General features: G+C 40.8%; 1 protein-coding gene across 12 annotated transcripts in view; it reads right to left on the bottom strand.

Annotated features, from left to right (window-relative positions):
• The window catches only part of TENM2 (teneurin transmembrane protein 2), a 753,358-nt gene that overhangs the window by 685,914 nt on the left and 53,040 nt on the right, over positions 1 to 14,404 (bottom strand). For 11 of the 12 annotated variants that reach the window (XM_028717464.2, XM_028717467.2, XM_028717466.2 and 8 more), the window contains exon 2: positions 13,255 to 13,365. The exons of the other annotated variant lie outside the window; for it this stretch is intronic. The gene's annotated coding sequence lies outside the window, so the exon portion shown is untranslated. The remainder of the gene's footprint in view (positions 1 to 13,254; positions 13,366 to 14,404) is intronic. 12 annotated transcript variants of the gene reach the window in all.

The following is a 14,404-nucleotide window of genomic DNA, read 5'->3' as shown; positions in this document are numbered from 1 at the left end:
CAAAAACTGGTATACAAAGAAATTAAAACTTACAGAAATGCATTCAGATTAAGAAGTATAAAACCTTCAACCAGTTAAAAAATCTTTACCTAAAGCTAATACAATCATTATGAATATGTATATATTTTCTGCCATTTCATTAAGGAAAAATAGAGATCAAAATAAAACATTTCTTCAGCATCTAAACCAAATTACTGGTTTATGACATCTTTAAAAATCTTTCTAGGGTACGGGTCAACAGTAAAGTCAATAGGGCATACAGAGCCTTAACCTCATGGAAACTGAAAGCTACATCCTGACTGAAAATGAAAAACATAATAGTTTTAAGCCAGAAAATAAATATATCCCAATTCCCCAAGGAGCCCTCAAGAAAATAAACTTAAAAATATAAGACAGAAAGGCAGATAAAAAATACATTGTGAGATGTTCTTTTAGAGTATATTTATTTATTTACTGCTTTCTTAACAGAAAGCCTTTAAGTGATTTGCAAAAAACATGTAAAGAAATGCAATAAATATGCTCAGAATCACAGATTTGACAGAATAGTGCTGTGGACAATTAATATAGGAAATATTTTTCTATTCTTGGACATTACCAGAAGAAAGGTGATCAAAAAGAGGGGCCAAACCACTGCGAGATTACCAAAGGAATGCAAGATGAAATTCGGAGCTAGCAAAGGAAACAGTACACAGGAGATACATGAACACAGCAGTGAGCTGTTTAATAATGGAGGAAGCAGAATTATCCACAGATTTTAGGTGAGAAACTAGAAGACTAGAATGGGAAAGAATTACATAAACTAGGTTAATATATGAATAAAAACTGAACAAACCTAACTTATTTTTTAGAAAGGGATGATACACAAAATAGGCATCTTTCATGCATGAATGACAAATGCTGATTTTTTAAAAAAAAAATTTCCTTCCAGTAGCACCTTCGAGACCAACTAAGTTTGTTATTGGTATGAGCTTTCGTGTGCATGCACACTTCTTCAGATACACTTGCATGCACACGAAAGCTCATGCCAATAACAAACTTAGTTGGTCTCTAAAGTGCTATTGGAAGGATTTTTAAAATTTTGTTTCAACTAAGGCAGACCAACATGGCTACCTACCTGTAACAAATCCTGAAAAAGAGTGTAATATGCATTAAAAAGGCATGAAAAAAAATTAGGCAGCCTTACTTCAGAGCCTGAGGGCTGTTTCACTGAAGATGTATTTTCCCTACATTGATCTAATCTCTTTATATTGTTTACCAGAAAAATAGTGAAATACTGTAAACATACTATTGTAAATATAAAACAACTGGGTAGCTGCTATATCCAGCCAAAGCCCAAATGATTTACTGTTGTGTTGCACATGCTTTCCCCTTATTATATATGTTAGCAGATCAAGTACACAACAGAGACTGCAAACTACATATGGAATGTTGTGGAAAGGTATTCTGGATTGATATCCAAGATTATGGCAGTAATAAGTACCTATTGGAAAGTCTCCACAGCATGATCAAGTTCTGGCTAAAGTGTTGTTTTTTATCATGTATTATTATTATTATTATTATTAGTTATTTACAAAGATATTGGAACCACTGTAGGACTACATATTTAAAAATGACATATCTCCACAGCTATATGCTGCCTGCACAACCTTAGAACAAAGACCTGTAAGGCAAGTACTGTATTTTTCGTCCCATAGGACGCTCCGTCCCATAGGAGGCACCTAGTTTTTTTGGGGGGAAATAAAGGAATTCCCCCCCTTTATTTCCCCCCCAAAACCAGGTCGGGGAAACCAAACCAGGTCGGGGAACAGCGGGATGGCGGCGCTGCGCCTCCCCGCTGTCCCCCAAGCTTGTGGGGCTGGCCGATGTCTGCCCGAAGCGCGGGGCGCTCTGCTTCAGCGCGCCCCGCGCTCCGTGCAGCAGGCTGCTAGCCGCAGCCTAGGGAGCCCTGCGGGAGTTCCCGCAGGGCTCCCCACGCTGCGGATGTCTGCCCGGCACGCGGGGCACCCTGCGGGAACTCCCACGGGCTCCCCAGGCTTGCTGATAGCTTCCGGTGCACACTGACCCCTCTCACTCTCGAAGCTTCAGCGAAAGCCTGTATTCACCCCATAGGACGCACACAGATTTCCCCTTCATTTTTGGAGGGGGAAAAGTGCGTCCTATAGGGCGAAAAATACGGTATACGGTGTAACTTCACAACTTTATTAACAAGTACTTAAAGCTATGTAGTAATGAGCAACAAATAACATCAGGCTTGGAATAAAGGGCATCTCAATATGTTTATTTGTGGTCTTGGGCAACTATGGGTCAAATGCAATCTCCTGATCTCATAGTCAAATCACCTGAAGATGAGTAAGGAAGTCCGTTTCCCCACCCTCAGCAGGGTGGTTCCTTCAGGTCCTAAGAACTTCAGACAAAAGAACCCCTCAAGCAGGACAGCAATGTGAGGTTGTTAACCCAAGCGTGTCTCCACTGCTTACCTTAGTTCCCTCCCCACTCTAAATGTCAAGTTGTAGCAGCAAGCTAAAATCAAGTAGAAGTCAATTATCCACCTGTACCCCAATCTGAACAGTGTGGACTAGGCAAAAACAAAGACAACAGCAGGTCAATCAAAGGTATCCTCCCAATCCTAAAGGCAACTCACTAATTCTGTATTGTTCACTGTGTGTGGCAAGAAGGATGGTGCTTCTTGAGAGTGGTGCCTCCTCTATAAGGGGATTGATCCATTGGCTATTGAAGTGGCCTGAGTTTTCCTGCCTCTCCCTCCCACTGGAGGGAAGCCCCATGAGACTTCTTCTGCTTCAATTAACAATGAATATTACCAAGACATGAAATACTATGACAATATATAATTAGCTAACTATTAAGCAGCCATTAATCTCTTAGAAGTTATTGCTCCAGATTTAGCTGATTACCAGGTTGGACCAGTACTCTTTGGAGGAAGAGGATGAAATTAACAGATTGGTATATTTCAAGGCACTAGTCCATGGGCCCAATCAGCTTCTAAATCTGGCCCACAGACGGTCCGGGAATCAGCGTGTTTTTACATGAGTAGAATGTGTCCTTTTATTCAAATTGTATCTCTGGGTTATTTGTGGGGCACAGGAATTCGTTCATCCCCCCCCCCAATATAGTCCAACCCCCCACAAGGTCTGAGGGACAGTGGACCGGCCCCCTGCTGAAAAAGTTTGCTGACCCTAGTATACTTCCATCACAATACAGTGTGGACCATTAGGTTGATTTGTACTCAGAAACATGGAAAAAAACTGGATTTCAGAAAGAAATAATTTCTGGAATGCATGATAACATTCTGCCTGTCTGGTATTGAAATGTAGAGATACAGGCTTGTGTGATGCCATGTGAACTACCAACTGCAGTACACAGGCTCCCCAAATTGTCCTTTTAGGGTGTGTCTCTATTTACTAACAAAGGTATAGTGTCTTAGAGCTACTTGCCAGTGGCAGCAAAGACTGGATCCAAGCCCTTGGTTTTTATTTCACCTTTAATTAAAATTGTGGTGTTGTCAATTGAATTGAACGAATTAACTGAATTTACACTTTCAATTACATAATTAATTTTTAAATGGTTTATATGCACCCTGTGACAGAATATACAGCAAAATATTTATCTGTAGATTTTGACAGACAGGAAATCCAAAATAATTCTAAGAACAAAATGCACTTTGAACAAGGAGCTTATATCAGTCTAAAAGCTAAATGCATTTTCAGAAAGGATTACATTTTCTTTGGCAATTTATTTTATTGACAAAGCATATTTCATCAGATATTGCATTGCATTTTGTAGACAAATGCATGTTGTCAACCATCCTATTTCCTTTGTTGGATGAAAAAGGTTTGTTTTTCACATTCTTTTCTCGTCTGGTGAATACACTCAATGCTATAAAACACTAAGTTATGTGGAAGAAATGTTTCATTATAATTTTGTTAGACTGCTATATAGATACAGGGTAGCAGACAGAATGCAGACTTATGATATGTTTGGACAAAATTAACTTTAAGCACTTTATGGCTATAATGTGATTTAAATACAGTGGTTGTGATTTATTTTCCTCTACTTTTATTTTGAAATGCAGGTACACTGGACAGATACTCTCAGCTTTCCCCCAATGAATTTTCAAAGGCTAGGATAAGCCATCAACGAGTAATGTTCTCAAGAATGTGCCTGCAGTGAAATAGGGAATCAAAGGACTGTGGAGGGTAAATTCTAGTATTCACACCCAACAATCCCAGTTCACTACAACATGCAGTGCATAAACACAACCAGCAAAAAAACTTATTGAAACATTTAAGGTTAATTAAATTTCTGAGTGCGTGAACTTCCTAAAAAAGCACTGAATACAAAAGAGAATCCAAGTCCATAAAAAATGTTGGTATATAGACCATTTACTATCTTGCACTCTCTGGAAACATTCCCTACAATTATTTAAGAAAGAAGGTTTAGATTTATTCATATGGATAAAAAACTTTCACATTCTTTTTTTATTTACAAAATAGAAAAATAAAGAGAAAAGTAGTTAACAAAAATATTGCTTGATTGCTCTACACTGCTCAAATATCCTTTAGAAAAACACAAAGAATAATCTTAAATGTGTATCTCCATGTAATAGTCTTCCCTGATAGTTTTATAAGTGATAAAAATATGTTGCACACAAATACTTTGCAACCCATGCAGTTGAGTCTTTTCTGAGAAATTGAATAGTGATAATATCTGAGACCATCATGATTTCAGATGTAAGCTAGCAAGATCATGTCAACAATCATGTGCCAGCCTTGAAGCTCAGTCATTTTGCCAAGTCTCAACACACATAAATGTGATGGAAGAAGTGGTTGTTCTATGGTATACGACTAGCATTTCCTTTTAATTTATAGCTCAGCTCCTTGCCTCCTTTTGAGATTTTTCACCTTGTCTCCTTTTGAGATTTTTCACCTTTGCTTAAAAGGCTCTACAAAAAATAGCAATTTGGGGTCAGTCCAATAAACATTTTGAGCAAACCATTGCAAGTGAGGGATAATTTTTCATGTAAAGGCATTTCCTTTCCAAAAAGAAATGAATAATCCAGAAATTTACTCTACATATAAATAATTTACCAGGGTTTATAAAAAACCCACCTGATTATATAACAAACCAAAACAAGAAATAAGATATGAATACAATCTAAGAGAACAAAAAACCCCATCAGATTACAACTTTGAAAGGTACACAGGTATCATCACACTGCACTACCTTAATGCATTTCTAATTTCAGTTAGCGATAGCTGAACTCCCCTTGGCTCACTTCAATTTCCACTTGCTTCTTGCCATCATTCTTTGTGAGAACTTGAAAAAATTGACGAGATTTCACAAGATTGCAAAAGCAAGTGGAATGAATGATCCTTCTCCTTGGATCATCATGAATCACGAATCTGCCCTTCTCTTCTTCCAGTTATGGTGATAGGCAGTATCACTAACATCGAGGTAAATGTTACCTGCATGGTACCTGTAAGCACATGTACAGCATAGTACTACCTGTCACTTACCCACCAAGGGCCAAAATGTTACCTTGAGCAGCAGAAGGGGTAGAGATAAAGGTGGTGGTGGGCCCTTCATGATATAAGCAGAGTGTCCATTCCATTCTAAGAAGTGAATCCAACTAAGAAGTGCAGATCCAGAGCCCCGTGTCCTGAAGGAAGCCCTTTGCAGCCAAAGCAACTCTATATGAGGCAGCCACGGGTTCCACCCCTTGCCCAACCTCAAACTTAACAAAGCCTTTACCCATCTCTTGTGAAAGCACAAACGGATGCTTTGCCCCTTTGTGTTTGGCACCTGGGCTACATGACCATTTCCAGCTGAAGAGCTGTGGAATCTTGGATTCAGGCTCCGCATCCCAAAAAGGTAGTCAGAGCTGGCAGAGGTCAATCTGTAAGGCAGCCAAGGATATATAGCTGTGTATGCCCAGCAGTCACTGCTAAGTACGTTTGCTGGCATAGGCACATAATGGCCACAGCACATGCAGGGAGGGCCACAAGAATGTACACAGGAGACTGGTATTGGGTTGAATTAGGCCACAACCTTAATGATTACAGGAAATAGTAGATTTGGCTAAGGCACTGGGCATGTATCCAGCATCAGGCAGCCTGCCTGCTACCTGATAGGTTGAGGAGTCACCGCTAATATGGATTGGGTGCTGTGACCCCTTACAGGCTGCCAATGGGCAAGGTGTGTTGCCCCATCCATCCCTCTGTGGACTCCTGGACAGAGTCACCTCTTTCGGACCCCTCCCTCCAATGGGGTCCAGGATAAGCCCAATGCCTTATCCTCCAGTTATGATGGTTGCTATGAGGTAGGCGAAAACCTGCAAGCCAACTTGCTTGCACGAGAAAATTCCTCCCTGGCACTGAATATGGAGATTAAGTAAACCATAGCAAGGTCCACACCACACACCCGTTCCACTATTGTGTATGTTCCTAACAGAGTGGGTGGTTCAATGAATAATCCAGCAATAAAGAGCCAAGGGGGAGGCTTAAATAGGAGTCCAAGCCCCTGCCTCTGATTGGCATACCAGAGAGACCACTGAGGCTGGAGGTGGGTGGCGCCAGGTAACCTTCCCCTACCCTGCCATGTTTGAAGATGGCGACCTCCATGGACCTACCGTGCCCAAGCCATGTGGCAAACATCATCCACCCTGAGCCCCAGGTAAGCAGTTATTTTCCAGATTCTTTTTTATTGGTGAAGTATTTAAATGGAAAAATAGTAAACCAAGTGATACAGGAAATTCTAGAGGAGTAGCCATGTTCGTCTGCAGCAAAAAAAACCCAAAGTAACACAAAATCTTAGTCCTTCAAAGTTTATGCAGTAGTAAAATTTGTTATTCTTTAAGATGTCAAAAGACTCTGAGTGAAAGAACTGTACGGGGTTTAAGCCTCTTTATATTTATCTGTCTTCAGAGCTGATTATGTTACAGCTGTAGGGTGGATAAAGTATCATTAGTTACCAAGCAATCTATGAAATCCAAACAAATGTCTGAAATAAATCAGAAACAGTAATGATTACTGTTCCATTTGTGTCATATAGTTAAATGCACAATAATTCATTGATGAGACTAGAAATGTTTGCTAACCAGCACAGGGTAACGAGAGGCATATGCATCACCAACAGTACTTATGGCCATGTTTTCTGGCCTCATTATCACTGTAAGATTTCTTAGTAAACAATTAGTAGTTAGCCAATTCAGAGAAACTGTTATTATTATTTTGAAGCAGCTACATACTTTGGATTTAATGACTAAGAGAACATAAACAGATGCATCTGTTACTAAGGAGACAGAGTGGAAAACAGGTAAACCATATTCCATATTCTAAACTAAGAAAACTTATTTGATTTTGGGTTAACTATTTATTTTATACATAAACTGTCTATTACAGCTTTTTTTCAATAATCCTGTCGTCTACAATATTTATTTACAGCCTAGGGCACTACAGCTAAAATGTGTAAGTGCATTAGCCACAGCACTGAGAATACATTCAAGTTAGAAGAGGACAACCACGTTTCATTATCATATGGAGTTCTCTTCCCCCAAAGTCACACAGGGAAACAAACTTCCACTTCACATTAAGGTGAGGAGTCTGAAGTGGCTGTGAGTGACTGACAAGGAAAACGTCTAGGTATCAAAATGTGCATCACTTTGCACTTACATTAAATTAGGGTTGCCATATGTCTGGAATTTCTGAGACATAGCTGGTATTCTGCCCTCGTAAACAGCATCTGGGCAAAAATCGCTGAAATGCCTGGCAATATCCAGACGTATGGCCAGGGCTGCCTTAAGCATATGCAGTGCCAGGGTGCAAAGATCCGCCTGGTGCCCCCACCAAGTTGCCCAATGCCAGGCTCGCAGGAGGGTGGAGCTGGCTGGCCGCCTCAGCGTCTCACTGGCTTGGTCACCCCCGAACTTGCGGCGCAGAGCCGCCTGCAGCAGAAGAGCCCATTGCTGCGCTCTGACCAACAGGCGGCCTCTTCTCCGGACTCAACTCTTGGGCCCCGGACTCTCAGCCTGGCGCCTCTGAGAGCCTGGCAGCCAGGTGCCCCGCACCCCTAGTGCCTATGGGTAAGACGGCCCTGCATATGGCAACCCATGTCAGAAGTATAGATTTCAACAATTATAATTAAAAATAGCTCAAAAACTATTTTTCTTACTTTTATTTAGCTTCTGAGCTATTGGGCAGAACTTTTCAATCTCTTTTAAACAAAATGTCCAACTTGGTATGGGATTATCAGTGCCAGTGTGACAATGCCACTTGATTTGCTGAACGGAAACTTCACAGAACGAGAAGCTGAGATGTCTTCTTACAAATGTGAATACTGATTATGTCAGCAGATGCAAATGGCCAACTCAGCAAAATTTGTGGCCACTGTGCACAGGCTTGCCAGTAATTTTACCTTTGATATACACATATACACAGGTCATAAGAAGAGGTTCAAAGTTTTGTCTCACTTAACACAAAAATAGTATGGATATGTTTATTTGTATACTATTATTAGCTATAGTTTACTTGCAATCTAGCAAAAGCCTATGTAAGTAAATAACATACAAATTATAAAGGGTTGAATATAGTCTTATTCCACCAATGAACTCGAGGCCTCCTTCCATTCACTGGATTGGAATCCAGTGGTAGCTTCTCACTGGAAGGAAGAGGGGAAGTAATTTCCCCAAATCTCTCCTTTCCACCACACTACTTCCCCCAACATTTCCAAGAAGTGTACAGGGGATTACAGGAAGAACCAGTGAAAATTGTCTCCGCAGTCCCTTCCTTCAGTGTCAATAGAACTCTGCAAATCTGGATCTAACACATTATATATTAAAAATAATAATGGGAATTATTTTACTGAGCTACCATCGTTTCAATACAGTGGTACCTCGGGTTCCATACGCTTCAGGTTACATATGCTTCAGGTTACACACTCCACTAAGCCAGAAATAGTGCTTCAGGTTAAGAACTTTGCTTCAGGATGAGAACAAAAATCGTGCTCCGGCGGCACGGCGGCAGCAGGAGGCCCCATTAGCTAAAGTGGTGCTTCAGGTTAAGAACAGTTTCAGGTTAAGTATGGACCTCCGGAACAAATTAACCCAAGGTACCACTGTAATGTTTATAATGCTAGGTATTGCTATATGCACTCTAATCTCTGAGCGATGAGAAATTTCAGGAGTGCCAACTCATCCCTTGGGTTTATTTCCACACATTGTACCACAGAATTGTAGAGTTGGCAGGGATCCTGAGGACCATTAGTCCAACCCCAAGGCTGAGCATAATAAAGAAAAGCTTGCAGAATTAAGGCTGTGTACATGCCATAAATTTAAAGCACATTTAAAGCAAAATTTGCCCAAAGAATCCTGGGATCTATCATTTGGACACCACAGAGCTACAATTCCCAGCAATCTTAACAAACTACTGTTCCCAGGCTGCTTCTTTTTTTTGGGGGGGGGGGGGTAAAATGCACTTTCAATATCATGTTCCCTATTATGTTTCAAGAATTCAAGAATTCAGCCAGCTGCACTGGCTCCTGGTGGAGTACAGGATCAGGTTTAAGGTGCTGGTTTTAACCTTTAAAGCCCTATACGGCCTAGGACCCTTGTACCTATGGGACCGCCTCTCCTGGTATGTCCCACAGAGAAACTTACGGTCTTCAAATAAAAACATATTGAGGGTTCCAGGCCACAGAGAGGTTAGGCTGGCCTCAACTAGAGCCAGGGCTTTTTCGGCTGTGGCTCTGATCTGGTGGAACACTCTGTCACAAGAGACTAGGGCCCTGCGGGACTTGACATCTTTCCACAGGGCCTGCAAGACAGAGCTGTTCCACCAGGCCTTTGGCCAGGGCACAGCCTGACCCCCTCCCTCGGCAATCTTCGCGGAGCTCTGGCCCAATGGTTGCCAGTGGCTTGATTTGAATTGATTTTATAATGAATGATTTTAGAGTGTTGTGTTGTACTTTTGTAGTGTTTTATTGTTGTTAGCCGCCCTGAGCCCGGCTTCGGCTGGGGAGGGCGGGATATAAATAAAATTTATTATTATTATTATTATTATTATTATTATTATTATTAATTCAAGCCTCTGAGATTCTTCCAAGTCCAGTTCAAGGCAAGACAGTCTCCTTTCCCCCTGGTCTAACTATTCTTTTACTTAGCAGTGACACTGTTTTCAGCCAGGGGTTGGGAGAGATGCCTGCCTATTTCATCCCACCTTCTGAAGCTCCAGCTAGTGGTTTCTGAGACAGTCTCCTTACTTGACAGACTTGGCTGTTTTATGTTTATGTTGCTTTCACAGGAGAGAGAGGGGGTGACTTCATGAAAAGTTTTCTTATGTAAACCCCACCAGCAGCATTGGCTCCAGCTGCTCCTCAAATCAGTGTTCCTGATTATTATGTCCAGCTATCTCTCTCTTTCTTCTGTTTGTTCACATGGAACATGCCCTCCATCCTGCATATTCAGCACAATCCTTTAGCTATACATACAATTCATGATTCATGAAAGCCATAGGGGTGCACAATTCTCCCTGCCTCTCAAAATCCAAGTGTTTGTTTAACTGCACTAACACTCACTATGTTCACACATAATACTAAGCAAAACCATGCTTTAGCAAAAATAGACAAATGGGCAGGTTTATAGAGCAAACATCATGGCTACAGTGTTCCTCCCCCAGTCCTGCTGCTGCCTTGTTACCCGGGCCTAAGCCATGGTTTGTTGTAGATTTATGTCTGAACCTGTGCTCATGGTTTGTCTCATTCCAGGCAAACCCAGTGGCGTAGCTAGCCACTCGGGTGCCTGGTGCGGGGGCGTGTCCTGCATCCGGGGGCGAGCCTCTACGCCATGTGGAGCCTCTTTGCCGCCTCCCCCTCAGTTGTATGGCGGCTGTGGGAGAGGCAGTAGGCAGACGCAAGTTCCATGCAGCCATTTCAGGCAGTGCGGAACCTGTAGGCAGCTATGCCACCACGTCACTCCTGAAAAGTTTCGTGAGCCCATTTTTTAAAAAAAATCATTTTGTCACCCCCCCCCCCAGTGATAACACTGGGGCAGCCCACCCACCCTTCCTCTGCCACTGGGCAAACCACAAGCTGTAACCAAGGCTTATTTTTGTTTACCACTTGTGCTTTGTCTGTGAGTAATATCATGGAAGGAGTGTCTCCAGTTACCCCACCCTTTGCCCTTGGACCAGCAACTCAGTGTTCAGAATGTTGCTTGTTTTACTGTAACACATGTTATGATCAGCTCCAGGAAATCTCGTAAGATCTGGGCAAATGGTACACAAATAAAGGAAAACAAGCTTTCATAAATATTCACAAGCATGATCTACAATTTAGGTTCAATTTCCTACCTCATGACATTTATTTATTTTCTTAGTTACTCACTCATCCACTGTATACACATAGGCCACCGAATAACACCTGTTCTCTGGGCAACTCACAAGACATAACAGAATAAAATACAAAACAAACAAGAGGCAAAAAGCACTCATTCCCAAATGCTTCATTGTTCAGTGCAAATACTAAGATTCATATTTTCTTCATTTGGGCAAGAACATCAATTTTTAAAGGAGACGTCTTGATTTTGATTTTTATTTTTTTACAATGCTTATTAACCATGGTAACATCATATGGTACTCAGTTTCCCTCCCCAGAGTTTCCTTCTCCATGATAACATCCTACCCTTGTCAATCTAAGTTTCTCCTCATCAGCACAACCTTTCCCATCTCAACTTCTAAACCAACAAATAGGTCACAATATCTCCATCCCAAGACTACCCTCTCTTCCACTCACAACTTCCCCGCAAAAGACAGCGATACATATATCCCCACCCCTGACCATCCTCTTTCCCACCCACAACTTCTTCCCAAATGAATATTGAGAACTGTCCTCCCCCTATTTCCCTTTCTCTCAAGAAAGAAAGAAAGAAAGAAAGAAAGAAAGAAAGAAAGAAAGAAAGAAAGAAAGAAAGAAAGAAAGAAAGAAAGAAAGCCTTTCTCGGTGCTAGGGAGAAAGGGGAGAGTGGAGCCCCCTGGCAGGTCATGGCAGCATCTCTCCCTTTGGTCCTTTGAGAAGACCCATTTGGGCTCTGAGGTAGATTGGGCTCTTGTAAGGGCCAGCTTCCAAGTACTGGCTCAGCCTCCAAGCCTCTAGCACCATCCAGTGGCTCAGACTGTCATCACAGAGTGAGTTGCCTTCAGTTTTGTTTTATCTAATTGTTTTATCTAATTCCCTCATTTTAAAGAAAGTTCCTCCTCTGAAATAAAATATTACTGTGCTGGGCCTTCTACACAATTTCCAACTCACATATATGATGAACCTAGTAGTGCTGTGGTTGCTCTCAAGCAGTAAGGCAACATTTAAATATCAAACCAATTCCTGAGCACAGTTCAATACAATCAAAGGTTGCAGTCTTTGTTGTTGGATCCATAACTAACTTCCAAAGCATAATCATTTACTTTATTATTATTTGCTTATTTGTCCTGACTGGAATGTACTTTTATCAGGTAGAGATCAAAATTAGTATTCTGAAATAGTAATTAGCACAGATGGAAGATGCACCTACATGATCTTCTACATTTTAAGTGAGTTTTAGCATGTACAGTGAATTTGTAAAATGATCAGCTACAGAGGTTATGCTATCTTTATCTTCTTGAGGTGTTACCAAGCCAGTCAAGTTGGTTTAGTGGACACACTAACACAGAATGTTAATGTAAGTAATTAGATAGAATGCCAGAGCATATGTACTACAATATAATTAAATAATGGAGTGTCTTTCAAACATTTTAGCTACTAGTTGTTAATTTTTGCACTGCAAACATTTCATTTTTAAATGGAAATTCACAATGTTATCAATATACATACTGACTGGATAAAGTTGCTTGACTGTTTTAGTATTATTTAATGGCAGCAGCAATAATAGTAGCAGCAACAACAGCATCAGTTTCTGCAAAGAAGTTCCAGACTGATGCAAGGACATTCTTTGAGGGTGAACAAATTCAAGAATGTAAATCCAAGCAGGCACAGCTAAGAAATAAAATTTCCCCCACCAAAACGGTTTGATCAGGTTCAAATGAACTGCCAAGGAAAATGCTAGATAATACTAGAAAATGCTGTTGGTGTTTTTTTTTTTTTTAAGTTGTTTCTGTAGATGACTTGAAAGATAATTTGTAAAAGCTCATGAAGAAGCAATATGAGGCAGTACCGGGTTAAAGCTACACACAGAGCGGCACACAATCCACTTACCAGAATGGTGGATTTCCAACACCCCCCCCCAATAGGTCTCTCAGAGATTGTCCAACCAGTACAAAGCGACAAAGAGTCCAGACTTCTTAGCCAATGAACAGCAACACGTAGCTGCCAAAGAGAAGGGTGGTATATAAGAAACAGAGAACAGTAGGGTATCTACTATCTGTATATATCTACAATGGTACCTCGGGTTAAGAACTTAATTCGTTCTGGAGGTCCGTTCTTAACCTGAAACTGTTCTTAACCTGAGGTACCACTTTAGCTAATGGGGCCTCCCGCTGCCACCGCACGATTTCTGTTCTCATCCTGAAGCAAAGTTCTTAACCCGAGGTACCACTGTACCTGTAAATCTCAAGAGGAAACTTGTATGATGACATCTAATAGTTTCTCTCCCTATCTGCTGCACATCTACCTTTAAACTGAATATGATGCTACCTTGGATGTGTGTGTGTGTGTGTGTGTGTGTGTGTGTGTGTGTGTGAATGAAGGTATGTGGACAGCTACATCAAGGGAATATTTTCTGTGTAGCTGGCTGTGTGTGTCATGAAGGTGAAAAATAATGCAGGACCTAACAAGTAGAAAGAGACTACGATATGATTCTAAGGAACAGGCAGTGCTGGGATGGAAACTCTCTAGACCAGGAAAAAGTTACATGTCATAAGTCATATGATGTGTCATTACTACATAGTGAGAAAGTGAGAATACAAAGATTGGTTTTCTTTTTCTTTTTCTACTTGTTGGAATTCTCACTTCCAAATAAAAGTGGTTATCTGTTGGGTGCTTGCATAGATTAACAGATTATCCGAGAATCAATAATGAGTTATTTTGCTTGCCAAAATCAAAGGACAAAACAAAAAAATTCACTTGTTCACAGTACCATGGATGGCAGCAAGCAATTACAGAAAGCATACCTTTAACAGGTTATTTGTTTTTGTTTTTTTTAAAAAAGAGACCATCAGATAAAATTATTTCCCCTTAACGTTGATCTATTTCCCCTCAATGTTGATCTGGTTTCATTCATATTTCTATATGAAATTAACAGACTTTGTTGCCATTTACAGTAGAGTGTACTAATACTGGTGAAGTGATTAAACTTACTATCACTAGAAAGGAACAGACACTATAATATTTTAGATCTCTTATTGTT

This window comes from Podarcis muralis, chromosome 2, assembly GCF_964188315.1.
Source record: "Podarcis muralis chromosome 2, rPodMur119.hap1.1, whole genome shotgun sequence".
Lineage (NCBI taxonomy): Eukaryota > Metazoa > Chordata > Lepidosauria > Squamata > Lacertidae > Podarcis > Podarcis muralis.
The sequence above is the reverse complement of the archived record's forward strand: the minus strand, read 5'-3'. Positions and strand labels throughout refer to the sequence as shown.